This window comes from Nannospalax galili, unplaced genomic scaffold (genome assembly GCF_000622305.1).
Source record: "Nannospalax galili isolate Female #2095 unplaced genomic scaffold, S.galili_v1.0 scaffold548, whole genome shotgun sequence".
NCBI lineage: Eukaryota > Metazoa > Chordata > Mammalia > Rodentia > Spalacidae > Nannospalax > Nannospalax galili.
In genome coordinates, this window is record NW_008358999.1 from 366,385 (window position 1) to 383,331 (window position 16,947).

At 47.5% G+C, this 16,947-nt stretch overlaps 1 protein-coding gene across 2 annotated transcripts in view; it reads right to left on the reverse strand.

The window, feature by feature from the left end:
• The window catches only part of Szrd1 (SUZ RNA binding domain containing 1), a 29,251-nt gene that overhangs the window by 11,969 nt on the left and 335 nt on the right, over positions 1–16,947 (reverse strand). The window lies entirely within an intron of this gene.

Sequence of the window (16,947 nt, forward strand, 5' to 3'; positions counted from 1 at the left end):
TATCCAGGTATCATGACTCAGTTCATTCTCTGCCTAGACGAGGGCTTACAATCTATTTGCTCCCAGGATCACTCTTTGAAACGTTGGATCAAGCTACAACTCTCTCACAGGGTACACTCTGAGAACAGTGTCTACTCCAGAGGCTCAGTAGGTGACAAGGCCTCTTAAACTTCTCATACTGCTTATACTGCTGAGTTGGGGGAAGCGTCAGCCTGGAGACGACAGCCTGAAATGAGGATCAAATTGTTTTTACAAGGAGCAGAGCCTGGCCCACTGTCGAGGCTCTGGGGTCACTGGCCTCCACAGCTAGCTCAAGAAACACTGAAGCTCCAACACAGAGACACAAACACTCCATGGGTGGCTAAGAGGACCATCCCCTGTGTGCTGGCTGCCCTCCTGGAAGGGTTCTTCAGCTACAGACGATGACGCTGTGCTCTGAAGTGGGATAGCCTCCTTTCACTGGGTCCAAATCCACGGAAAAGATCTGTTGCCAAACGAAGGCATCACTTCCTCCACACACTCTTGTCTATCCCACTACCAGACCAAGCACCACTGGGTGTAGCAGAGCATGTCAATGATGCCAGCACTTGGCAGACTGAGGCAGGAATTCTGGCTCTTTATAGGTACACATAAAGCAAAAGACTTCATAAGGTAGAGCAATCTAACAACACAGTGAGATCCTGTCTCACAGACAAAAGGAAACAAAACACAGGCTCCTTGCTGAGAGAACAGGGCCAGAGGAAAGAGGTGGCAGGAGCTGTGAGGAACCAGAGGAAGGGTGGTGGTATGGGACAGGAGGTCCTTTGGGAAGTAAAGGAGTGTCACAGACAAGGCCAGTGACACCAGACGTCAGTATGCACAAGCACAGCTTCGTTGGCAGCTGCTGCCTTCAACCTTGCAATGTTAGTGCTTGCTGAGCCTCTGGCAGAAAGCTGGGGTGGAAACCAGGAGTGCGATAGGGAAAAGACCGTTCCAGAGGAGGAGGAGAAGGGGGCCCCACAGCTTACTTTATTTATTTTTATTTTTTTTACATTTACTGTGTGCATGTGCCTGTGCTCAAGACTACATGTGCATGCATGCCATGGCTCATGAGTGGAAGTCAGAGGGCAACCTGGAGGAGTCAGTTCTCCCCTGCTATGTGGGTTCCAGGGATTAAATTTAGGCAGCAAGATCTCACCCACTGAGCCATCTTGCCAGCCCTAGAATTTTATTAAAGTCACAATCTATATAGGAACAAAGGGAGACACAAAGGTCAGGGATATAGGGCTGGGTATGGTGGCATGCGTCTTGTCCCAGCACCTGGGAAGCAGAGGCAGGCGGATCTCTTTGAGTTCAAGGACAGCCTGGTCTATATAGTTCTAGGCTAGCTGGGGCTACAGGGAGACCCTGTCTCAAAAAGATAAAAAAAAAAAAAAAAAAAAAGGACAGGGCTATGTCTGCAAGGCAGAGCTATTACAATTGAAGGTCTGCCCCTATAGCATTAAGAGGTAGGCCATGCCTGTAATCCCAGCCCTCAGGAGGCTGAGGCAGGAGGTTCACCAGGAGTTAAGGTCCAGCCTAGGCTACATGGTCAGTTCAAGGTCAGCCTGCACTATAAGAGGGATGTCCTAGTTCAGAAAACAAAACAAAAAACACAAGGCTGAGGAGATGGTTCAATGGGTAAAGTGAAGACCCTGAGTTCAGATCCCTGGCACCCAACATAAAAGACAGGCAGAGCCAGGGGTGGTGGCGCAGCCTGTAGTCCCAGCACCCAACATAAAAGACAGGCAGAGCCAGGGGTGGTGGCGCAGCCTGTAGTCCCAGCACTTGGGAGGCAGAGGCAGGTGGATTTCTGTGAGTTCAAGGTCAGTCTGGGCTATATAGAGAAACTGTTTCAAAAATAAATTAGTTATTACAAAACAAGCCTGTAACCCCAGTGCTGGGGGTGGATGGAGACCAACAGATCCCAGGGGCTTGCTGGTCAGCTAGTCTAGCTAAAATGGTGAGCTCCAGGGTCAGATGAAGTAAGGTGTAGAGTAATAGATGAAGCCAGCCTCTGGCTGCCAGACTTGCATGCACAGGTGAGTGCACTCCCATACATGTGCACACACACAAAGAGGTGGGTCACACATAGTGGCTCATGTATGTAAATCTTAGCACTTGGGAGGATGAGGCAGAACGATCCCAAGTTCCAGGTCAGCTAGGGTGACAAAGCAAGACCTTATCTCAAAAAACTAAAAACAGCTGGGCGTGGTGGTGCACGCCTTTAATCCCAGCACTCAGGAGGCAGAGGCAGGCGGATCTCTGAGTTCAAGGCCAGCTTGGTCTACATAGTGAGTTCCAGGACAGCTGGGGCTGGAGGGAGCCCCGGGCTCAAAAAAACCAAAAAAAAAAAAAAAAAACAAACCTAAAAACAGGGCTGGAGAGATGATGTCTTAGCTTAAGAGCACACTGGCTGCTCTTGCAGAGGACCCGGGTTCAGTTCCCAACACCCACAAGGTGGCTAACAAACATCTGTAACTCCAGTTCCAGGGAATCTGATGCCCTCTTCTGACCTCTGGAGGCACTGCATGGCACAGATGCACTTACATGCAGGCAATACACTCACACATAAAATAAAAATAAAATTTAAGCCGGGGTGGTGGCACATGCCTTTAATCCCAGCACTCGGGAGGCAGAAGCAGGCAGATCTCTGTGAGTTCAAGGCAGCCCGGTCTACATAGTGAGTTCCAGGATAGCTGGGACTCCAGGGAGACCCTGTCTCAAATAGACCAAAAATAAATAAATAAAATTTAAACAAAACAAAAAAACTAAAAACAAACACATACCCACAAACCCTCAATGCCCCCCCGTTTGGGGGAAAAAAAAAAAAAAAAAAAGGTGGATGAGAAAGGAATCCAGTAGAGTAAGACGGGGAGAGAAGGGAGGCAGAGACATACAAGGCTATTTTGAGCCTCAGTGTAAAGAGCAACAGCACAGACAGCACCACCGGAGCTGCACCTTAGAGAGCAGAGTCAGGGCACAGCATTCACCAGGTTACCCAGAGGTAACGAAGCCCTGGGGACAGATTCAAACCAGCCAAAGGAACAGACAGAACAAGCCCAATACTTCCCAGTATCTGTGAGGGCAGGAGGAGGGACTTGCCCTTTGAACTGCTATTGCCTGCTCCCTGGATCCATGCTTCCTGTCCCTGCCTGGTGCCACAGTATCCAGTCCAAGGGGCAAGCTGTCCCATTCCACTGCAGCAGCTACCAGGACTTTTCAGGTTACTACCACAACCAACCTAAACCCTACCAAGTCCAGCAAGCTTGCTTTAAATGAAGGTTTGGTGCTAGGTTAGGAAATACCTACTTTTTGTTGACACAATTTTCACCTATCTTTGTTTCTGTTTTTTCTCTTCAATTCAAGGAATGACCACTGATTTTGAACTCCCTTTGAGTCAGTATGATCCACAGGGTCAGCTGTGGGCACACACCTTTAATCCCAGTGCTTCAAAGGCAGGAGCAGGCAGATCTCCATGAGTTCAAGTCCATCCTGGTCTACATAGTGAGTTCTAGGTCCACAGACCCTAGTATTCTTGTCCCCTGGTACAAGGTAGCCAGTATCAGGATTTAGTAGAACAGCTGCCCTGACCCAAGTGGGCTTATGTTTCTCATCCCACAAATCTGGGATTTTGGTTCTTCTTGAGGTCCCTGATTTCACTTAAGAATAAGCAAAAAAGAGGTCATTCAGTAAATTGGGTATGGTGGCTCATGCCTATAATCCCAGCACTTGGGAGCCTGAGGCAAGAGGATTACTTTTAAGCTCTAGGTCATGATGGGCTACAGGATGAAGAAAAAGAGAGAGAGAGACGCACTGGGAGTGGTGGTGCAAGCCCTTGGTCCCAGCACTCGGGAGGCAGAGGCAGGAGGATCTCTGTGAGTTTGAGGCCAGCCTGGTCTACATAGTGAGTTCTAGGCCAGCTGGGGCTACAGGGAGACCCTGTCTCAAAAACAACAACAAAGCAGGGAGACCCTGTCTCAAAAAGATAAAAAAAAAAAAAAACACACCCCAAACTTGGGCTAACAAGATGGGTTAAGTTAAAAACAAACATAAAAATAGTGGAATTCTGAAACTGAGACAAGGTCTAAAGGGCAGAGCCAGGCTGCAAATTCATCCACTTGCCTTTTCAGTGCAGACTCAGGTCAGTCCGTTTTGGTGACACTTCCCACAAAACACTGCTTCTTCCTTTGTGACTCCCACAGCAAGGGAAAACATTCCACTCTAATTAAGTGGGTCACTACAGGGCACAGGATATGGCTGAGTTCCCTCTATGGCCTTGATAGCTTGTCTCCATGTCTATTTTCCTTTTGCTTCATGGTGGAGGGAAAAGTTGGAAACAAGTGCTCATGGAAAACTCTACAGAGCAGATGCACCAGGCACTAGAGGCCCAGAGGTGAGCAGGGGCAGGCATGGTGGTGCTGGCCTTTAACCCTAACACTCAGGAGGCAGAGAAGATCTCTGAGTTTGAGATTAACCTGTTCTACATAGCAAGTTCCAGGTCAGCCACAGCTACAAAGTGAGACCCTGCCTTAAAATTTTTTTAATTATTTTTTTTTTGGTTTTTTTTTTTTTGAGACAGGGTCTCCCTGTAGCCCCAGCTGTCCTGGAACTCACTATGTAGACCAGGCTGGCCATGAACTCACAGAGACCCACCTGCCTCGGCCTCCTGAGTGTTGGGATTAAAGGTGTGCGCCACCATGCCCGGCTTTTGCTTTAATTATTTTTAAACATATTTTATTTATTATTTTTATTTTATGTTATGAGTATATTGTCTGCATGTATGTAAATTGTTGTGCAATGCCTTTGGAGGTCAGAAGAAGGTGTTAGATCCCCTGGAACTGGAGTTACAGATGGTTGTTAGCTGCCATGTGGATGAACCCGGGTCCTTTGAAAGAGCAGCCAGTGCTCTTAACTGCTGAACCAGCTCTCCAGCCCTGTTTTAATTATTTTCACCTGCTTCATTGTATTTTAAAAATGCAGCCAGAGCTGGGCATGGTAGTGCACACTTTTAGTCCCAGCACTTGGGAGGCAGAGGCAGGCAGATCTTTGTGAGTTCAAGGCTAGCCTGATCTACATAGTGAGTTCCAGGCCAGCTGGGATTACAGGGAGACCCTATCTCATCTCAAAAAGACAAAAAAAGGCCGGGCGTGATGGCGCACACCTTTGATCCCAGCACTCGGGAGGCTGAGGCAGATGGATCCTGTGAGTTCAAGGCCAGCCTGGTCTACAATAGTGAGTTCCAGGACAGCTGGGGCTACAGGGAGACCCTGTCTCAGAACAAACAAACAAAAAATGCAGCCAGGAGTGGTGTCGCACGCCTTCAATCCCAGCAATTGGGAGGCAGAGGCAGGCAGATCTCTGAGACTGAGGCTAGCCTGGTATCCAAAGTGAGCTCAGGCCAGTTGTGGCTACAGGGAGATCCTGTCTCAAAAAGACCAAAAAAAAGAGTAGCATCTAGAAGATAGAACCCGCCCTCCCCACAGCTCAGGTGGTACCTTCTTCTAGACAACATGGCTTTACAGTCTAACTTTAGGTAAGACATGTTCCCAATACCCAGACTCTGTTTCCTGATGGAAAACCACCCTAAGGGGGCCATATTGACCATGATGCTGTAACAGCAACAAGCACTCTAGTGCTCAGTGTTGGCACAGGCCCTCCCATTCACTCAGAGCTTTGTCAAAGTTGTCGAGGAACCCATGGCAGCTGAATCCACTGGCAGATTGCAAATCCTATTCTCTCCCAACCTCCCAGCAGCACAGGACAAAGCCTAGAGCTTCTTCCTTAAAAGTATTTTCTTTAGCCCCAGACACCACCCTCCAGATCCAGTCTACACTCCTGGCAGCTCCTGCTCACACTCTTGGTTGACCCCTCTACCAGTACAGGCTCCTCCTATCCTCCTGAGCCTAGAGGACCCACAGTCCAGACCTCCTTCCTTTTGTTTTACAAGTGTGGAAGTTGGAGGAGCTCTCCTCCTATCACATGAGTCCTGGGGCTCGAACTCAGGTTTCTAGGCTTGGCAGCAAATGCCTTAACCACTGAGCCATCTCACTGGTCCTGGGTTGGTTTCTTTTTGACACAGGGTCTTGTGCTCTAGGCCAGACAGAACTTAAACTCACGGCAATCCTTTGCCTTAGCCTCCCTAGTGCTAGTATTACAGGCATGTGCCACAATGCCTGGTTATTACTGGCTAAGTGACCTAATCTAGGTCCACTGCTTCACACACACACACACACACACACACACACAGAGAGAGAGAGAGAGAGAGAGAGAGATAGAGAGAGAGAGATCAACATTTCCACCTGGACTTTAAAGGGTATCCAACTTAAGATTTTATGCTCACCTAAGCCTGCTTATCCAACCCTCACAACAATACAGACTTTCAGCAGCTCAGGCCAAAGGCGCAGAAGCATCTCCACTGCCTCATTCACATGCCATGTCAATGGCTGGTTTTATTTTCAAAACATATCCTAAACCTTCTTTACACTCTGTTGCTCACATCTGGTCCAAATCACCAACAGCCCCTGAACACAGTTCCTGCTGCACTATCTGTTATGCCCCATAACAGCTAGATGAGACTTAAACACCAACCCTCCTCTGCTCAACCCTCTGCTCAGCACCCTCCATGGCTTCCTACCCCAAGGTGATACCCACTGAGGTCTCTACCATGTGCTCCTCCCAGCTGTCTCTGACCTCATCTGCCACTATCCCTCCCCACTCAGCCACTACATTGGCCTCCATTGTTCCTCAAACAGAAACAATTATGATCCAGCCTCAAGGCCTGTGCATTTACTGTTCTCTGCCTGGATGCACTGACCAGCTCTGTACAACTGCTTCCTTCACTCTTAACTTTTGTTCTGTTTTGGTTTTATACAGGAATTCACTCTGTAGCCCACACAGGCCTGGAACTCAGTATGTAGCCCAGCCAACCTGTAGCTTACTGCAATCCTCCTGCCTCAGTTCCCCAAACGCTGGAGTTGCAGGTGTTGGGCCATCATACCAGCTCTGCTATCTTTGGTCTTCTCAGACCCCAGTTATCTCCTTGTCCCTTAATCCATTTTACCTTCCTTTACTGGGCATATGAAACACTTACTGTCCATCTTTACCCACTAGAAAGTAAATTCCCGGCAGACGCTTCATACGCTCTGCATTTGTCTATAGGGCCTAAAATAGTACCTGTCATATGAATTAATGAAAGAGCCAGTGAAACACAATTTTAGATATAGCTCAATTTTACTGATGGAAAATAATCAATTCTAAGGTTATGTCACCGTCAAAGTTCCAATATGGAACTGGTATGGACTGGAGCCAGAATCTGAATCTGCTTTGTTGGGTCCAAGGAAGTGACTACCCATATTCAAATTACAGCTAACGCTGGGCTGGGGGTGCAGTACAGTGGCAGAACACAGGCTTAGCATATGTGAGGCTGTTTCATACTCCTCACCCTCCTCCTGTACACATACACACATACACACACACACACACACACACACACACACACAAAGAGCTCAGGCTGCCTTAGCTATTTCTTGCTGGGACAGCAGGATCCACATTCTGGAAGCACCTGCCACAGGTATGTGAGGCACATTCTCTGGTCACTATCTCCAATCCCTGCCACACCCTATGGGGTGTAGTCAGCCTTGCTGCACTCAGAAGTGAAGTGACTTGCCAAAGGACATACAACTAGTGACAGCACAAAGGTTCCACTGGCAGGAGAGCGACCACCACAACCGCTTAAGTACTGAAAGGGCTGACAGTCTCCTGGCCCCCTTCTGCATCAGGCCAGGTGTGAAGGAGCCTAGGTTTCCTAAGGAAGAACAGAGCGACTTCACCAGTCAGCCGGATAGGCTAAGATGAGCCCCAAAGGAACTAGATCTTCAGCAGAAACCAAACCTAGCAATTTAGACAGACCCCAGCAGAAACAGCTTCAGAATCTGCAAATTGTAGTCCTGACACAATGGCATGTTTGGCTTTGGATGCTCCATGTGGAAGGAAATCCATGCGAGGGGAGCAGGGGTGTGGTTAGGGGTGAGAAGCTCCACCCTGCAAATAAAACAGGGCAAAGTCTACAGGACTCTGCTTCAATTTTTTTCTTTTTTGATTGCTTTACCAGTTTGGTTTTCACATAACACTAAGCAACACACCAAACAGCACGGTAGTCCTCAGAGGCAGCAAGACAGAGACCCCTTAGCCAGCCTTGGTGCTGTGGGCCCCCATTCCCTGCTAGACTTTCCTTGCAGTGCAGCTTTCCCCCAGTGCCTTCACTCTCTACCACGCAGCTCACATCTACTTAGTTTTACAAATGAGAAGGAAGCTGAGAGAGGCAGGGAATCAGACCTTCAAACCAGGCCTTCGAATCAGACCTGACACTCAGCCCTGGGCTTCTGACTTCTCTGGCCACAGGAGGAGAAAAGAGGGGCGTTACCAAACAGAAGGGCCTCTGTTTTCTTTCTAAAAAGATATCAAGATACTTCTTCCAAAGAAGCTTCAGGTGTGCTGACTCTGGAGGATGGAATCAGTCAGTGTTACCCCACTTATAATGTTACTGTGCCGCCCAAGGGTGCTCTTATCAAAGTCTAGTTAGAATAGATAGTATAGCTGGGGCAGGGAAGACAAATGCCTCCAGGTCAATCACTGTGCAAGGCAGAATGGAACACAAATAGGTGACAAGACAGGAAAAGAGGACTGCAGAGGAGAGGAGAGAAGAACAACCAGGACCCAAGTGAAGACATTCAAATGCAATAATTAGAAATCCTGAGCAAAATTATTTATATTCTTTTTCCACTTCGTAAATGTTTAAAAAGTTACTTCTCGGAGCTGGAGAGATGGCTCAGCAGTTAGAGCATGTGTTGCTCTTACAGAGGACCTGAGTTCAGTTCCCAGGACCCAAATTGGGCAGCTCACAAACCTCAGGTGCACATACTCATACAGACACACATATATACACATAATTAAAAATAAATCTTTTTAAAAAGTTATTTCTGGTTGGGTGTGGTGGTGCACATCTTTAATCCCAGCACACAGGAGGCAGAGGCAAGCAGATCTTTGTAGAGTTCAAGGACAGCCTGGTTTACATAGTGAGCTCCAGGACAGCCACAGCTACACAGTGAGACCCAGTCTCAAAATACGAAAACAAGTTATTTCTATCCAGATATAGTGGCACATGCAAATAACCCAAGCACTGGGGAGGCTGGAGTAGGAGGATCTCAAGTTTGAGTCCAGTCTGGGCTACACAGTGAGACTGTCTCAAAAAAACCAAAACAAATGGGCCAGTGAGAAGGCTCAGTGGGTAAGAGCACATACTTCTCTTCTAGAGGACCTAGTTCAATTCCCAGCACCCACATAGGGCAGCTGACAACCACCTGTATCTCCAGCTCCTGGGGGATCTGAATGACTCTGGCTTCTGTGGGCATCTGTACTCACAGGCACATATCCTCAGACACACACATACACATAAATTAAAAATCTAAAAAGGAGCCGGGCGTGGTGGTGCACGCCTTTAATCCCAGCACTCACTCGGGAGGCAGAGGCAGGTGGATGGTTGTGAGTTCAAGGCCAGCCTGGTCTACATAGTGAGTTCAGGTCAGCTGGGACTACAGGGAGACCCTGTCCCAAAAAGACAAAAAAAAAACCAAAACCCTAAAAATATAATAAATGTTATGATCAGGACTTCAATCAGCATCTCACCGCTCTTAGTATTAAAACTGTCCATTTGGCTCTTTAGCACTTGGTTCAAGTTTCTAAGACATGAAATTTCTTAGCTTATGCAGGTTATGGAAGCAGGTCAGGTCCAGGTGAGAACACATGAAGTTTGAAGGAACTAGAAACTAAACTAAGCACCCTAAAGCACTTAACTAGCTAATTATCTGGGACAAGCAGGTGTAAACAATTGTTTTAGTCGATAAGGTCCCCGAGACTGTGGACTCAGAACCAATAGGGGCTGGAACTGACCTCATGATCTCCTTTCCAGGAGCAGAGACTGCAGCACCTCTACCCCCTGAGGTCAGATAATGAATGGAAATATATACTCAGATTGACTATAGGGAGTTGGAGTGTCCCCTGCATCATCAGAAGCCCTTCCAAAAAGGGCCTGTGGGATCGGGACCCTCGAAGGCTTGAGGGTAGTGTCGGTTCACCAGCGAGACGGAGAAACACAACAAAGTCAGAACTGACAGCTGGAGGGTCACCAACGCTGTGTAAGCCATGAAGGCCAGATCATGAGAGCTGGGAATCTGACTCTGGGGTCAAGCATGAGTGGTGACAGTGTTGACCTCTCCAGACTCCTACACAACTCATCTCAGTGCCACAGTCCCTGCAATTGGAATTGTCCACTTTTACTATCCTTGTGGGAAAGGTGTGACATTTCCTATGTGGAGAGGGGATGGGTTACTATGAGGGGTATTTTGAAATGTCAGCATTGGTGACATGGTTCTTTTTATTTCTGATAGGGTCTCCCTAGTCCCAGTCTGCCTGGAACTCACTATGCAGACCAGGCTGCCCTCCATCTCATAGAGGTCTATTTGTTTCTGTCTCCCTAGGGCTGGGATTAAAGGCCTGTGTCACTTCACCCAGTGAAAGGTACAGGATTCTTTACATACAAACAAACCACTGTAGTGAGGTTTGGCTTTTTAATGTTCCTATCAATATCCTGCATAGAGCAGATAAGGAAGAGAGTCAGAGATAAAACATCTATGTAGAGAAATCCCTGTGGTTACTACCTTCCTTGACTCCACCCACTGCCCCATCCTGGTGCTTCTCTCTGAACTGAGGGCCTCAGGCTTGCTAAGCGAGCACTCTTCTAGGGCCCCAGCCCCAGCCCCAGCCACTACAGTGATAGAGTACTTACCTAGCAAGCATAGTCTCTAGATTCAATTCTCTGTACCACAAAAGTAAATAAAAAAAAAGTTTTTTTTAAAAAAATTGCATTTTAGCCGGGCGTGGTAGCACACGTCTTTAATCCCAGCACTTGGGAGGCAGAGGCAAGTGATCTTTGTGAGCTCCAGGCCAGCCTGGTCTACATAGTGAGTTCCAGGACAGCTTGGGCTACAGGGAGACCCGGTCTCAAAAAGACAAAAAAACTGCGTTTTGGCCAGTCATGTAAATTATATAAACTCAATCTCTTCCTAGGAACTAACAAGTTACTAGCTGTTTTAACAGAAGAAATAAATACCTTATGCCTGTGTGTGGGAAGCATTTGGGAAAGACACACCCTCTGTGGAGGCCAGCTATCTGACCCAGCCTGGGACTGCCGCAATCTGCACTCTGTGCACTCTCCGGGTTGCCCAATGTAGTCCAGAGGTGAGGACTAAAATGATGGCTGTCCCAAGAATAAGGTCTAGGTCATTAGATCTCCACAATAGTGACTTTCTCTTGCAGAATTTCATCAACAGTTTTGGAAAGATACACAGAAGTCTCTCCCACAGAAGGAAAAGTAAGGCCTGTAATTGCCGGAGTTTCCAGCATGCAGTCCACTGAAACCATGGCAGCTCTCTCCAGTGCCCAGAGCACGCTGAGAACAGCCCCTCATGCAGCCTGGGAAAAAGGCTGGGATGCCTCGAGTGAAAAGCTCAAGATCTACTCTCCCTTCTCTGGAGCCATGGTGAAACAAATCTCGTTCCAGGGTTCAGGGACAACCAGCTCAGCACCATCATGCCTAAATTGGCTAAATGCTTTGCAGAAAGCCCCTACTGAAAAACTGCAGTTCCCAGGACTCAATCTTCCCCCAAAAATGAGGAATTTCTCAGAGGCCTCAGGATTTGCAGACCTGGATTTGCAGAGTCTTATATGACAAATACAAACTGGCTTCTTTACTGGAAAGACAGACAGAAGGCTCTGCACCATGTAGTCCTGAACTAACTCAGTTGCTACATACATTCCAAAACAATAACAGCAACACCTGGAGAGTATGACTATTCCTCCATAGAAGTCTGTCCAAGTTTTTATCTTAAATGGAAATAAAAAGCAAAAAACCAGGGATGGGGAGAGATGACTCAGCAGTTAAGAACACTGGCTGCTCTTGCAGAGGACCCAGGTTTGATTCCTAGCATGCAGAGGGCAGCTAACCACCACGTGTAACTCTAGTTCCAAGGGATCCAGCCTCTCCTGACCTGCGTGGACACTGCATAATAACGGGTATACTTACATACATGTGGGCAAAACACTCATACACATAACATAAAATAAATATTTTTTAAAAAAGAAATTCCAGGGCTGGAGAGATGGCTCAGTGGTTAAGAACACTGAATGTTTTGGTGGGTGTGGTGGCGGACGCCTTTAATCCCAGCATTTGTGAGGCAGAGGCAGGCAGATCTCTGTGAATTCAAGGCCAGCCTGGTCTACACAGTGAGTTCCAAGGACAGCTGGGGCTACAGGGAGACCCTGTCTCAAAAAGACATAAAACAAAACAAAACAAAACACTGAATGTTCTTGCAGAGGACCCGGGTTCAAATCCCAGCACCCATATTGGCAGCTAACAACTGTCCATAACTCCAGTTCCAGGGGATCTGACAGCCTCTTCTGACCTCAGCAGGCACTGCACGACGTGGGTGCACTTACCTACATGCAGCAACTAAGAAAAAAAAAGGGGGGGGGGGAGACACAAGGCATTTAAAGCTTCCCACTGCTTTAAGAACAAAGTCCCAGCTCCCAGAACCAGTTTAAAGAGCCCCTGCAAACCTCTCTGGCTTCATCTTTTTCCACTCAGCCCTGCCAGCCTTGTGCCTTCAGCCAGAAGGAAACACAACAGCTCTCACAACGCTGTACTCTTCCCTGGACACCTGGACCTTCAATGTATTAGCCGTACACTCTACCACCTACCCTGGACCAGACTTGCTGGTCTTTCAAACCTTTTTTTTTTTTAAACTTTTAAAAAAAATTTTATTTACTTATGAACAACCAGTGTTCTTAACCACTGAACCATCTCTCCAGCCCCTCAAACCTTTTGTTTAAAATGCCTGAGACAGGCTCTCCCTATGTTGCTCAGGGTGGTCTCAAATTTATGGACCCCTTGCCCAACCTCCTGAGTGCTGGGATCACAGGTGTGCCCTACTACACTTGGCTCTTGGTCTGTCAAAGCTTATGTAGGCACAGTTTCCTACATGACACTTTCCTGAACCCAGTCATGGTACTCCATTTCTTCTTCTTCCACACAAAGCGCAGCTGCTCCTGACTTTCACTGGACAAGACTCAATGCCTGGTACACAATCACACAATCAGTATTGTTTACAGACACTGTCTTTCAGTCTTACACACCACCCACATCACTGCCTCACACAGGCAGAAAGTAAACATAAATTTGGATTCTCAGTCCAGAAGAGCAGTTATTTAACTATCATTTAACTTACGTAAGACACATTTTCTTGGGCTTAGGGGTAAGCGCAGGGGTAGAACCCTTGCTTGGCAAATATGAAGCCCCAGGTTCCATTTCTGGCACAGCAAATAACAAAGTGGGGGGGCTCCTGGAATAGCACTCTATACTGAATATCCTGAAGATACACAAGAAAGAAGACAATGATTTGATACTGAGGCAGGAAATGAAATCCTCACATGATCAAATTAAACTGTCTGTAGTGTTGTAGGTCAAAGATTGCCAAAGACAAGACATGTCTCTTGAATTCTAGGAGTACAGAATGCTCCTGTTTGCCAGGCTCTTCTCCACTCTCAGCTAAGTTTCATTGTCTCTTTTCTTTTTTGAGGAGTGGGCACATTAAAAACTCATTACCTTGGGCCGGGCGTGGTGGCGCAGGCCTTTAATCCCAGCACTCTGGAGGCAGAGCAGGTGGATCTCTGTGAGTTCAAGGCCAGCCTGGTCTACATAGTGAGTTCCAGGATAGCTGGGGCTACAGGGAAACCCTGTCTCAAAAAGACCAACCCCCCAAAAAAAAACCCCACAAAAACAAAACTCATTACTAGTAGGGAGACAAGGCAGTCTGAAGCTAACAGTTTTCCACATGCAACTGCCTGCATTTGAGAGACACAGAGTTGACTGGTGGACAGTGATATGAACACGCTGCTTCGCCCCTTCCCCCAACTCTTCTTCAAAAGTGCTTATTTGGCCAGGTGTGGTGGTGCATGCCTTTAATCCCAGCACTCAGGAGGCAGAGGCAGGTGGATCTTTGTGAGTTCGAGGCCAGCCTGGTCTACATAGTGAGTTCCAGGACAGCTTGGAGGTACAGGGAGACCCTGTCTCAAAAAGACCAAAAAAAAAAAAAAAAAAAAAAAAAGTACTTATTTATTGAGACTCTGTGAAACATGAAAAGGGAATTAAATTAATGACAGGTGTGGCAGCCCATGTCCATAATCTCCGCACTTAGGAAGCTGAAGCAGGAGGATGACTTTGAGTTTAAGGCTAATCTGGGCCACAAAGTGAGTACTTGGCCAGCCTAGACTATAGTGTGCCACCTGCCATTCACAAACAAAGAAACAAACAGTCTTCAAGTAAGCGTCAAATGGCAAACCTAAGAAAAACGAAAGCAAGGGGGGCAAATCTTGGTACAATGTAAGTAGCCCTGGGTTTAACTACCAACATGGAAAAACAAAATGACAGAAAAAGAAACAGGAAAAGCCCAATTCAAGTCTTCCCCAGGTAAGGAGGTAGCAAATTGCTAAGAAAGAACTCAGCTCTGAAATCAGGTTTGGGGACAAATCTCAAAAGCTCAATTTCCTTGAGTCTAAATTCAAATCCTAAAACCTCAACATACTGAGGCTGGAGAGATGGTAAAGAGTACTGGCTGCTCTTGTAGAGGAAAAGGGTCCTAATCTCAGCACCCACATGGTAGCTAACAACTGTCCATTAACTCCAGGGGATCTGACGTCCTCTTCTGACCTCCATGGGTACTGGATGACACAGGTACACTGACATACATGCAGGCAATACACTCATACACATAAAAATAAATAAAATAGGGGCTGGAGAGATGGCTCAGCAGTTAAGAACACTGGTTGTTCTTGCAGGAGACCCGGGTTTGAATCCCAGCACCCACAGGGCAGCTAACAACTGTCTGTAACTCCAGTCCCAGGGTATCCAACAGCCTCTTCTGACCTCTGCGGGCATTGCACGACATGGGTGCACTTGGGTACATGCAGGCAATACAGGCATACACATAAAATAAAAATAATAAAATTTTAAAATTATATGTTTTAAATATTTCATTATTCTTATGTGTATGCATGTATTGCCTGCATGTATGTGAGTGTACCCGTGTCGTGCAATGTCATGGAGGTCAGAAGAGATTCCCCTGAAACTGGAGTTAAGGACGATTCATAGCTGCCATGTGGGTGCTGGGAATCGAACCTGGGTCCTCTGCTCTTAACCGCTGAGCCATCTCTCCAGCCCCAGAAAAATAAATAAAATATATATTTTAAAAAACCCTCAACATCCTTGTCTATAAATTTTGCAGGACAATTGTCTAAGCAGCTTTTTCAAAGTTGAACTATGGAAGGACGCTGGGCACAGTGACATTCAGGTGTAGTCCCCAGGTATTAATTAGGGAGGCTAAGACAAGAAGATGGACGTAGCCCCAGAAATTCCAGGCCATCCTGGGCACCGCAGTAGGACCCTGTCTAAAACAGAAAAGAAGAAAAATGATGGAAAAGAGATCAGCTCTGAACTCCCACTTCCCTCGCTGGGGATTAAACCACTAAGCACCCTTAGCTCCTTTTCCCCATTATTTTATGGTGAGAAACTCACGTCCCTTTAAGGCAGACAAGGAAAATAAGGAAAGACCAGGTGCCCAAGAAACTATCATTTGAGTCACACTAGAATTGCCCACCAAGTTATTTTTTCTTTTTTCAGGGTGTGCCCAAGGGGTGTCTCAGTGATTCACCCTTACCGGTGCCAGTCAAGAAATGCCTCTACCAGAAGGTGTGTATTCTGTGGCACTAAGTCACTGATGAGCCGGCTGCCTAGCACTCAGCACACACTGGAAAATATGGGTGGAATGAACAAACACCCAAGTGACACCTGTTGCTCACTATAAATTTTTAAACCTGCTTTCTTGACGCAAGCCAAAATTCAAGAAAGCTGATGGGTACCTTAAAATCGCTACTTAATAATCTCTTGAGCCAAGCACTCCTTCAAATGCTCAATTGTGCTAAATGGAAAAAGATCACCCATGTTGGGAGAAAATGCTGAGCCAGCAGAAAAAACTTCAAAGCCAAGTTTCAACACTCCTGTTGAGATACACCCACTGCTACGCTAGTCAAAAGCTCTAGGGACAGAAAGACCCAGGTCCTCTCCGACCCTGGCACATAAGCCTTTAAAGTGACTGTCATCCGAGCTCAGCACCGCAGAGTCACAGACACATGGGCACCACAGAGCTATTTCCCCACGAGGGTCACCGTTGAACCACAAACTCTGAAAAGACCACATTAATCACGAACCTAGCAGTTCCTACTTGGGATAAACTATTTTCCTATAGGTTTTGGAGGTAAACAAAAAATGCCAAATCAAATCGATCGATAATCTCTCCCTCTCCTCCCAAGCATGAAGCTCTCTCAACAAATCGCTCTCATGCTCCCTCCCTCCCCTCGACCCGGAGGAGCACACTCGAGACCTTCCCCACCCCCCAGACGGTTGGGTGGGACCCGCGGAAGAGCGGGTGATTGCTGTGCTCCCCAGGAGACCCGCCTGACGAGGGCTCCCGGAGTAAAATTTAAAAGTGAAAAACAACCCCCCCCCAAAAAAAAACCCAGGCTTGCCAACTGCAACGCAAGGCGGTAGGGATGGGGGCCCGGCACGGAGCGTCCCCAATGGACGCAATGCTGTTCCCCGTCGCCCTCCGGGCCTCCACCCCAGCCAGGCACGCCGCCCCAGCCCAGCAAGCCCTCCCCCTCCGGGTGTCCCTCCTCATAAGAGCACGTGAACTTTAAAATGGTCCCTCGGACGCGGGGACCAGGGAGAGTGGCCCTGGGGGGCGGGTGGGGCGCCCC